We start from the raw sequence: 9,117 nt of genomic DNA, 5'->3' as shown, positions 1-9,117 counted from the left end.
CTATTAGTGTCATGAATGCAGTTAGGAGGTCGGCCATTCTCCTTAATCCCCGTAATGCAGGTCTATAGAGGGCCAGTCGGAGCAGAAAATCTCTTGAATGGCCCGATTGACTGTCTCCACCACAATAGCAATCGCCGGGAAGAAGGGAGCGAGCGGCTCAGGTATTCTTAATAAAGTGCCCTTCTCCGCCTCAAAGACCGCATAGCTGAAGATAAATATAAGCAAAGTGGACAATGGACGGTATGCGGTCTCTTCTTCGCCAAAAAACTAAATAAATAATTACGTTGCCAGCACTAACACGGGGCCGAACCGAATTCCTGTCTTCTCTCTCGCTCTCTCTTTCCTTCTCTATCTTTCTCTTTCTCCTCCCGAACAGAGAAGCGATGTCGCTTGCACGTTTCTTTCCTTTTCTCCTTTTATCGGCTCTCCTCTCTCCTCCAACTATATTCGGTTTTATACAAGCGCCTCGTTTTTCTATCAGATTTTTATATAGGTTTCTCGTGCATTTTCCTAATTAGTTTTCATTGGAATTATGAAAAGAATGAATTCATAAACTATTGGAAAGTATATGGAAGTAAACTATTACTATTTGAAGTATATTATTATTGTGGTAAAGGCTTTTAAAATAAGTTATGATGATTGAGAATAGATTATTAGCATCATCGATATAAGTACTGTAAATTTCACTAGTCTACATCTTCCAAATAATTAAGACTTGTGTGGAGATGTTCGGTTAATACGCGTATGCTTTTTTAAGAAGAATTCTTTTATCTAAGTGGAAATTAACTTATATTTAGAAAGAAGCAGGTTGAAAATAATTGTTTTCATACAATCTTGTGGTATTTTGATAAGCGAAAGTTTATCAACATAGCTTCATTTTTTTCCCTGATTATTCTGATATTTTGGACAGAAGAAACTTTGATATTCCGAAGAGAAAAAGAAAGAGAGAGAGTGAATGACAATCGGCCTTTGACCGAGAAGTGTCGCAATCGTCTCTTACTAAAATCCAGCAGTGTTTAGAGAAATGCAGCCAATTGGATCCTGTTTATTTTCTTATCGCAATGAGCCTGAGAGTTTTCTTAACGTAGACATTGTGTTGAGCAGAGTTCTCTTACACTCAGGCGTCTTTCCTGTTAATACTTCTCCGTAACTATAATTTCATTTCAACAGAAACAATAAATGAAATGGACTTTTTCGCCTGAAGTGATAAGATGTGTGAAAGTTTTTACCTGCTTTTCAAGCTGTGTTTAGTAATTTTACAATTTCATAATTAATTTGGTTAATTAAAAAATTCGCGAGAATATAAATTAAGATTGTAACTTTCTTAAATACAATCTTTAGACATTAGCACATTACTAGGATTCGTCTTTGCTTGTCTTTCACTATTAAAAGTCGAATGTATTTTCTATATTGCAATCTGTACAATTACAGTTTGTGCTCACGATAAATAGCATAATAGTTAACAAAGCGTAATTTAAGCTAAATCCTGGTAAAAAAGCTTCCGAGGTTATTTGTTCGGCCCACTGCACTTTCTACCCTTATTACTTATCCCATTATGTCGCAGATAGGTTTATGGAGTGAGTCGCAATATATCCCGGGTTGATTGAGTTACTTCGCTTCTACCGGACCTCCAATGTAGAAAGGAGTGCCCGAAATTGTTCCTCAGGGGGTCCAAAAAGGAGGGAAGCTCTTCTTCTGAAATTGGTGTATTAGTTGGGCTAATATGGCCTCCCTTCTGATTAGAAGAGAGACCACTTGAACGGCGGGTCCCCCATAAAGGAGGAGGTGCAACTACTCCATTGTCGGTATTGTACGAACTCAGAAATGCTTTCTTCCACACACCAGATAAATGGCCTCCGGCTATGGATGATGTTGCGCCATGTTTGATTTCTTGTTGCTCTTATTTACATATATTCTGCATCCTGATGCAACTTTTGGAAAATAAACTTTAGCTTCTTCATATTTATACTCCATTTCATTTTTTTCTCTATAAAAATTTTCCATTTTCGATTCCATTTTATAAGCTTTTGAGATGAAACGAAGCTAGACGATCATTTAGAATATATCGGATGGATCGTTTAGAAATCCTTGTCGAAGGATTCCAAAGATCTTTCCTTATCTTTTCTATAAAAAAGGAAGTTAATGAAATCTCAAAAATTATATTAAACTTCTTCGAAAGACTTACTAGAGAAGGAGTTTAGACACGGATAGAAGAAGAAAGAAATAGAAAAAATAGAAGAGAGGATGAATGTGTTTGAGGAGGGATAAGGAGAGAAAATGTGTGGCGGCTGTGGAAAGGTCGAAGAATGCGGGGAGAAGAGAAGTGATGGAAAATGCGTATAACAGAGACAAACGGGAAAATGTGTCAGACAGAAAATTCAGCTCCCATACTAATGCAATGCGTAAGTTTATAAAACGGAATGACCACCTCCAGAAACCGTTTAAATGGAAACGAGTGAGACGAAGAGGAAGAGCAATTGTTGTCGTAGACGTGCAAAACAAAGAGGAGATTAGAACAGAATTAGAATAACACTTTTTGGCAGAGAAGCCAGGGAGAGAGAGACAGAAGAAGGCCCTGGGGCACTGCAATATTGGGAAGCAGTGAGTGAGGTGCTAATAACCAGAGTCGGACACTTCCTCCTTGGCAGACATCAAAAAACAAATATTGGGTCAGTGTTTCCAAACAGAACCAGGCGGCGTAGGAATTAGTTTGCACTTCTGCACAACCAAACAAACAAAAATTTTAATTAAGCAGGAAATTGTTCCAGAATTACTACTCTCTGTCTAATTACGCTTTATCTGGCTGCAAGAAGTTCAGCGGCACCGACAATGACTAATTAGTGGCAAAACCAAACGCTCTTCTCCTCTTTGCTTTGCCTCTCCATCGATTGCCTTCTAAATAGCAAATTGAGCTTTCTTCGCTTTTAATAAATTAAAATCTGTTATTTTGGCATCTTGGTATTCTTTTAAGAGTAAATTATGAATAGCAAATAACATAATTACTGATGAATTAGGGATCTCTATTGAGAATTTTAGACTTTAATGCTTCACTTTTAAACAATGGCATTAAAGTCTATTTATTACTCCACTATAAAAACTGTGTACTATATTTATGCTGGATAAAAAAATAAAACGATTAATGGACTTACATAAATATATCTTATACTTTTGACATCCTTCAATAAAACCACAGAGGACAGTCTTTAGGGAGAATTACAACCCGATCCAGGCCCTATACAGGCCTATAAAGCAACGCGGTGCAAAGAAAATAGAGGCAAGTATCCGTTTCTTAACACCATTGATATATAAAGGTTTATTTACTGTTACTGTAGCAGCACAACACGTCCGTTAACAAATAGAGAGAAGCCGAGTGGGAAGAAGTGACAAGCACAGGTCTAATTGTTGTATATCGGGAGGGGGGACATCTGCACAAGCAACACCAGGGAAATGGGGCACAAAAGGGCCTATTTCACGGCCGGTTGGTTCCTCTTAATCCTTTGCGCAACAGAGGGTCGTAGTCTATATTGTTGTGCTTGTTTTGAGACCTTCTTTGTTCCCAAATTGATTAAATAGTCCCTGGAGCGAGAGAGTCTTTACAATCACAAGCGGACTTAGGGCCATTGAAATCACCGAGCAAGGGCCTACAATGGACCGGGAGGTCTGTTTGCAAACAGGAACATGTCTTTAATGACCGCTCCCTTCCCCTGATCCCTACTTACAGGGTTTAGATTAGGATCTGGCCACTGCACCTCTTGTATGTTCGAGCTCAAGTGGGGAGTTAATATTGGTCGGAGTGGGCCTTTGCCCGACACGTTTAAACAGCGACACCTGGTCGAGTGTTTACCTATCGGTTTGTTGTTATTTAGAGGTGGTAACCAGTTTGTTTTACATTCTCTTCAACAGAAGAGATTTGTTTACTTTAAAATGCAGAATAACATTATTATGTTATAAACTAAGCCACTGGTCTATAAATATCTAAATTTTCATATTCGCTTGATGAATTACGCTATTAAGTCTACATCAGTGTTATACTTTACTTGAAATGATAAAATTCAAGGGCTTAAAGTTTCGAGAATGCTATTTGGATAGTGTCTTTATGGTAACAATATTAGAAAAAAACGATCAAAGTCAAAATGATTAGCTTTAAAGCTACTTACTGTCTGCAATAATTTTTCATTTAATTACGGCTCGTGTTTTGTGTATTTACGCGAAGACCCTAAAGAATAAGAAGATTCTCGCGAATAGTAAGGCCTCGGCATCTCTAGCATCTATAAAGTGGCAATTAGAAGAAGCATTGGTTTAGATGGTGCTAGCTTCGGTCGAAGAGAGAAGGAAAAAAATGGCTAATATAGAGAAGTCAATTCCGACATCAATTTCGCGTAGAGGTAGAAGAGATCATTGGAAATTCAGAGGAGAAGATTAGAATTATTATAAGTTAAGAGAAAATCAATTTGCAAGGAGAATCACAGCCGATTGGCGTTGGTCGGTTTAATTTGCAAAGCATCCGCCGTCGGGGAGCAAAAATGATTGGAAATTCCGGGATTGATGTAAATGACGGAAGAAGCAAAGTCACGGCACATGTTATTTCCCATGGATCAATGGCAGGGGCTAAGTGGCGGGGCTGTCAATCATTGTAAATGGAGTGGCGCGCAGAAATGCTGCACCTGTCCGGCTAATGTACTGAGAAAAGTGTATTTAAAAGGATTCCCATTGATTGCCCAGTTCGAACTGACAATCGCCTCTTCCCCGCTCATTCTTGTAACATCTCCTCTCAAAGAAGTGTTTTCCTGCTTCACTTTGTTCCTCTCCCAGTTGCGGCAAGTTTTCTCCTTAAAATGCGGTCGAAACTTCCGTCTCCTTTTCTTTCCGAAACAAAACTGCGGCTTCCGTCTAAAAACTTTACTTCTCTTCATTTACTGTTTATCAACACCCACAAACCCTCTTTCAATTTTTAAATTCGTCTTCCCTCGTTGCTTTTCTAACTCTGTTTGCCCGATAATTCACCATCGTGTGTCAAGAATTTAACTATTAGGCTACAGCATTCTCTTTCTATCTTTTTGCCCTTCAAAATTCTCGATCTGCTATGGGAACAAACCGAGAGCTTCACCGTTTGTGTGTAGCCGGTAATTAGCCAAGATGTGATACTTCCCACCCGCAATGGGTATCACTCATCGTTCCAATTCTGAAACACTGCTCTTTTTTCAGGCTTTTCCCATTCCCTTTCTATACTTAGAATACTACAGTATATTCAATTTCTATTTATATCTTATATTGCATATTATTGTTTTCGATAAATTATCTTCGTTAATAAACTGAAACTAATTTTTATTTTATAAATTATTACACGCTTCGTATTCCGTAAATAATGTCCTTATTTATAGAAATAATAATTTTAAATTATCGTTATTTCTTCCTGGATGTCTTTTTTTTAATATTTTTTTTGTAATAAAGCAAGATAGGACGATGAAGAACCGCTAACATTTTATCAGGCTGTGTATACAGTTGATAAAAGAGTGTTTTCGCATCATAAAACCTTGAGAACTTTACGACATCCGACTGTAAAAGAGTTAGCTGTGCCAACAATTAGGTTACAATATGGAGCCATAAAGATAAAACTGATAAAAATGTCTTCGAAACTCAGGAATTGCACATAGTATACTTTCAAAATATCCAAATTTTGTCCTTGAATCTTTTAATATGCTGTCTATTAACTTTTCTAACTGTTACAATTCGTCTTACTTTTAAAGACAGTGGTAAATTCGCAATAGTTATTACCCACATCAGTTTCGGGATCTAATTTAGAATTGAATATATTAGAATACATTGCTGGGTTTCAGAGATTTTAATAGAAAATTAGATCATATATTGAAATTTTTTTTCTAAATTTGAATTTTAAGACCTTACAGTAGTTCTAAACGTAACGTTATTGCATCAGAACTCCATAGATACACAAAGTATGGTCACTAGAAAGCCGTATAAGAAATAGTATGATATCTATTTGAGCTTTCGTTGGGTTTTCGTATGATCGTGCCTTTCACGTCTTTATCGGAATAGTCGATGAAAGCGGCTTGGTTATCACGACCACCTCCTCAGCGGCAAGAAAGAAGCGTACAGAGAGTTGTAAAACTCGATGCCGACTCAGCCATGTGGTATATCCATCGGGGGCCAGGGCTAAACCTGCGGGATCATTACTGACAGGGAGACAAAACATTTGCTTACACAAACGTCTAAAGACAACAGTCGGCTGTCCCAGCTGTTTCTGGGTCGTCATCAGGGCAGCTGGATGAACAGGAACTCCCTGTCGCCTGATGAGAAAAACACACAGGGTCACGTAAGGTCACCTTCCTTCTACTTTTTTTCAGTTTTGATTTTCGTACCAAGTCACCGATAGTGTTTGAACCCCGACAATGGCTACAAATGCCGGTATCAAGATTCCAAGCATAAAAGCTTTGAATATAAAAGGAGTCAAATTCGAACTCTCCGCCTTCAAAAGAAGCAGATTCTGAATTTTCTTTGCTATAAATATTCAAAAATCTGCATTCTGTTGAAGAAAATAACTTCTTACGAGTAAAAGTGTAGTATTTTGTAGTCGAATAAGGCGGATTTTCAACGACAATCATAATACACCGGTTTAGTAACCATATAGCACTTCTACAATAACAAAGATGTGTACTACCTGATGTGAGCTTGTATCTGTCGGAACTCCCACTGCGCCGGAGGGGCCTGAGAGAAGGGGCCGAGCACGTGGGCAGCGTATGTCACTGCGGAATCATTCATCTGACCTAAAGTAAGCAAACAGAACGACAGTTCTACCCGCTTGCGTCACTTCCTGGCTTCTCAGGTGGTGCAGTCCCTAGTAAATAATAACATTCCATCGGTTTTCCTTGGATAAATTGTAACTGCTGATGGTCCCCCTGCAATCCCTCTTCACACCCTCCTGGCTGAAAAGAGTTAGAGGTCTCAAAATGTTTACTCATGAATTATTTCCTAAGTTGTTTATGATAGCGGCTTTCGTTTTACTTCTTATTGTTTTGCTTATCAAATGTATTTATTTAATCTTCTACATAATAAGATGTTACCGCTGATTTATGACCCATCTCTATATCTTCTGGAAGAGGAAACTACGAAAATGACCGGTTAAATTTAAAAAAGACAGGATGAAAAGTACAAAAAATAAGGTAAGATATAATTTATGTTTTCTAAATCTTTATTTTCTTCTTATAAATCAGAAATATTTTAAATTATATTGCAGAATCTAAGAAATAATCTCAAATTTTATTATTTCTATAAAGGATTAAATGACTCAAGATTGCTGATTTCTTATAATTTCTATAGGCGCAGAGAGAAGAGGTATTCACCTGCAGGCTTTACAGAATGCGTATTTTTTTTAATTGATTTAAAGAAGTAAAATATAAAAGCTTCAAGTTCTTCAATAAGTTCAATAAGTTATTTATTAAATTAAGCACTGTATAGTGTCAGAGTAAGAAGATTAAGCTCTAACGTTACAGAAAGCCTTCCAGATGAAAGCTAACTGAGAAAACTAAATTTAGGCCTTCCGTGGTCCGTGTGAACCATTTCTGTCAGTACAGAGCCTTCATTGTCAGCGGGCTGATTTGTTACCCACCTAACTAACACATAGGGACAGAGATTCACGGGTTGATGCCTCTCTACCCAAAATACCGAAAAGTATCGCGCCTTCGCTTCTCGAAGAACAGAGCTCCCCTTGAGAGGAGTTAACGAGTCATATCTGCCAACCCCCACCGATCCCTCGGTTCTGTTGACAAAGTTCCCCAGAGATAGGGCCTTCGACAGTTCTAGCCTTGTTTCTGTGCCTCGGTGGCATCCGGAGGCGACGTTTAGCTGTCCGTCATTAGTTCTCTATTAGACCTCCTATTATTAATGGCTTAGCTTTTTTAGAACTCTGTGATAATGTTTTCGATATGGGATTTTACGAGTTAAAATACGAAATGACAGGGCTACTTTTTTCCCCTGAAATAAGGTTTTTCTTAAGTTCTCGAAGATGCAGAAAGCTTCTTAAAAAATTTGTTTGGTAGAGAGACGAGCCCGATCTTTCCTTACCTAAAATAAACAATGAATTTGTAATAAATAAATAAATAAATAAAATGTAAACAAATTAAGATCGGTTTAATTATATTGTTAACGCGTTATAGAGCAGAAAAATGGCAGGAATAATTTGTAATGTTGATTTATTCAAATAAAATGTAAATTCAAAACGACAATGCTCTTTGTCTATAAAGTATTTTTAAACATTCGAATACAGAATAATTAATAATGGATTAATATATTCGAAGTCTTTCGGAGTTTAGAAGCTGAAGGCCCCTTTAAAAGTCAAAATCCTTTTCAAAGGAGAGACTTCTCGATTGTTGACGTCATCTCTTCGAAAAGTAAACTGCAGCCAGCAAAAACGGGCGTACATCATCCGGGACGCTTGTATCTTTTTTTGGGCCTAGGGGCCAAGATATTTGGAATGAGAGGCACGACGTTTCCCAAACGATTTTTCAATTAACGTTCTCCTGACAACTTTGGCTCTACAGATGCCAAAGAGAAAAGTAACCCGAGAAGTTGGATGGTCCATCAGTTTATTTATCCCTCCTCTGGTTGCCGACAAATTTGTTCTTGCAGGGGAATGGGGAAAACGAGTATCAATTACCTGGATACTTCTGCATAAATAAACAGTTCAACACCGAATTATCATTTTTTTATTTTTATTTTAATTTCTATTTAAATAATATATCCGTAACAAGAATCGATTCGGTCTTCCTTGCTTCCATCGCTCTATATTTAATTCTGTATTAATTTTATACCTTTCCATTCACTATTACTAAATTAATTCTATGTTTTAATTACTTATTCCACCTTAAAAATATTAAAATTACGTTAGAAGAATGTGAATTTTATCGTATTGATTTACATCTTTAATTTGGGCTATGCGATATTTTTAATGGCTAATATTATAATAGATACAACTAACCCCATAATTACTTCAAATATTTATAATTAATTATTATACTTAACAAGAGACGACGGCCTGGCGGTCTGCCTTTTGCCGAATTATTTAGCCTTAATAGTCCAATAAAGGGTTTGGTATTTAACATT

This window comes from Centruroides vittatus, unplaced genomic scaffold, assembly GCF_030686945.1.
Source record: "Centruroides vittatus isolate TY-2023 unplaced genomic scaffold, ASM3068694v2 contig_980, whole genome shotgun sequence".
Taxonomy (NCBI): Eukaryota; Metazoa; Arthropoda; class Arachnida; order Scorpiones; family Buthidae; genus Centruroides; species Centruroides vittatus.
The sequence above is the reverse complement of the archived record's forward strand: the minus strand, read 5'-3'. Positions refer to the sequence as shown.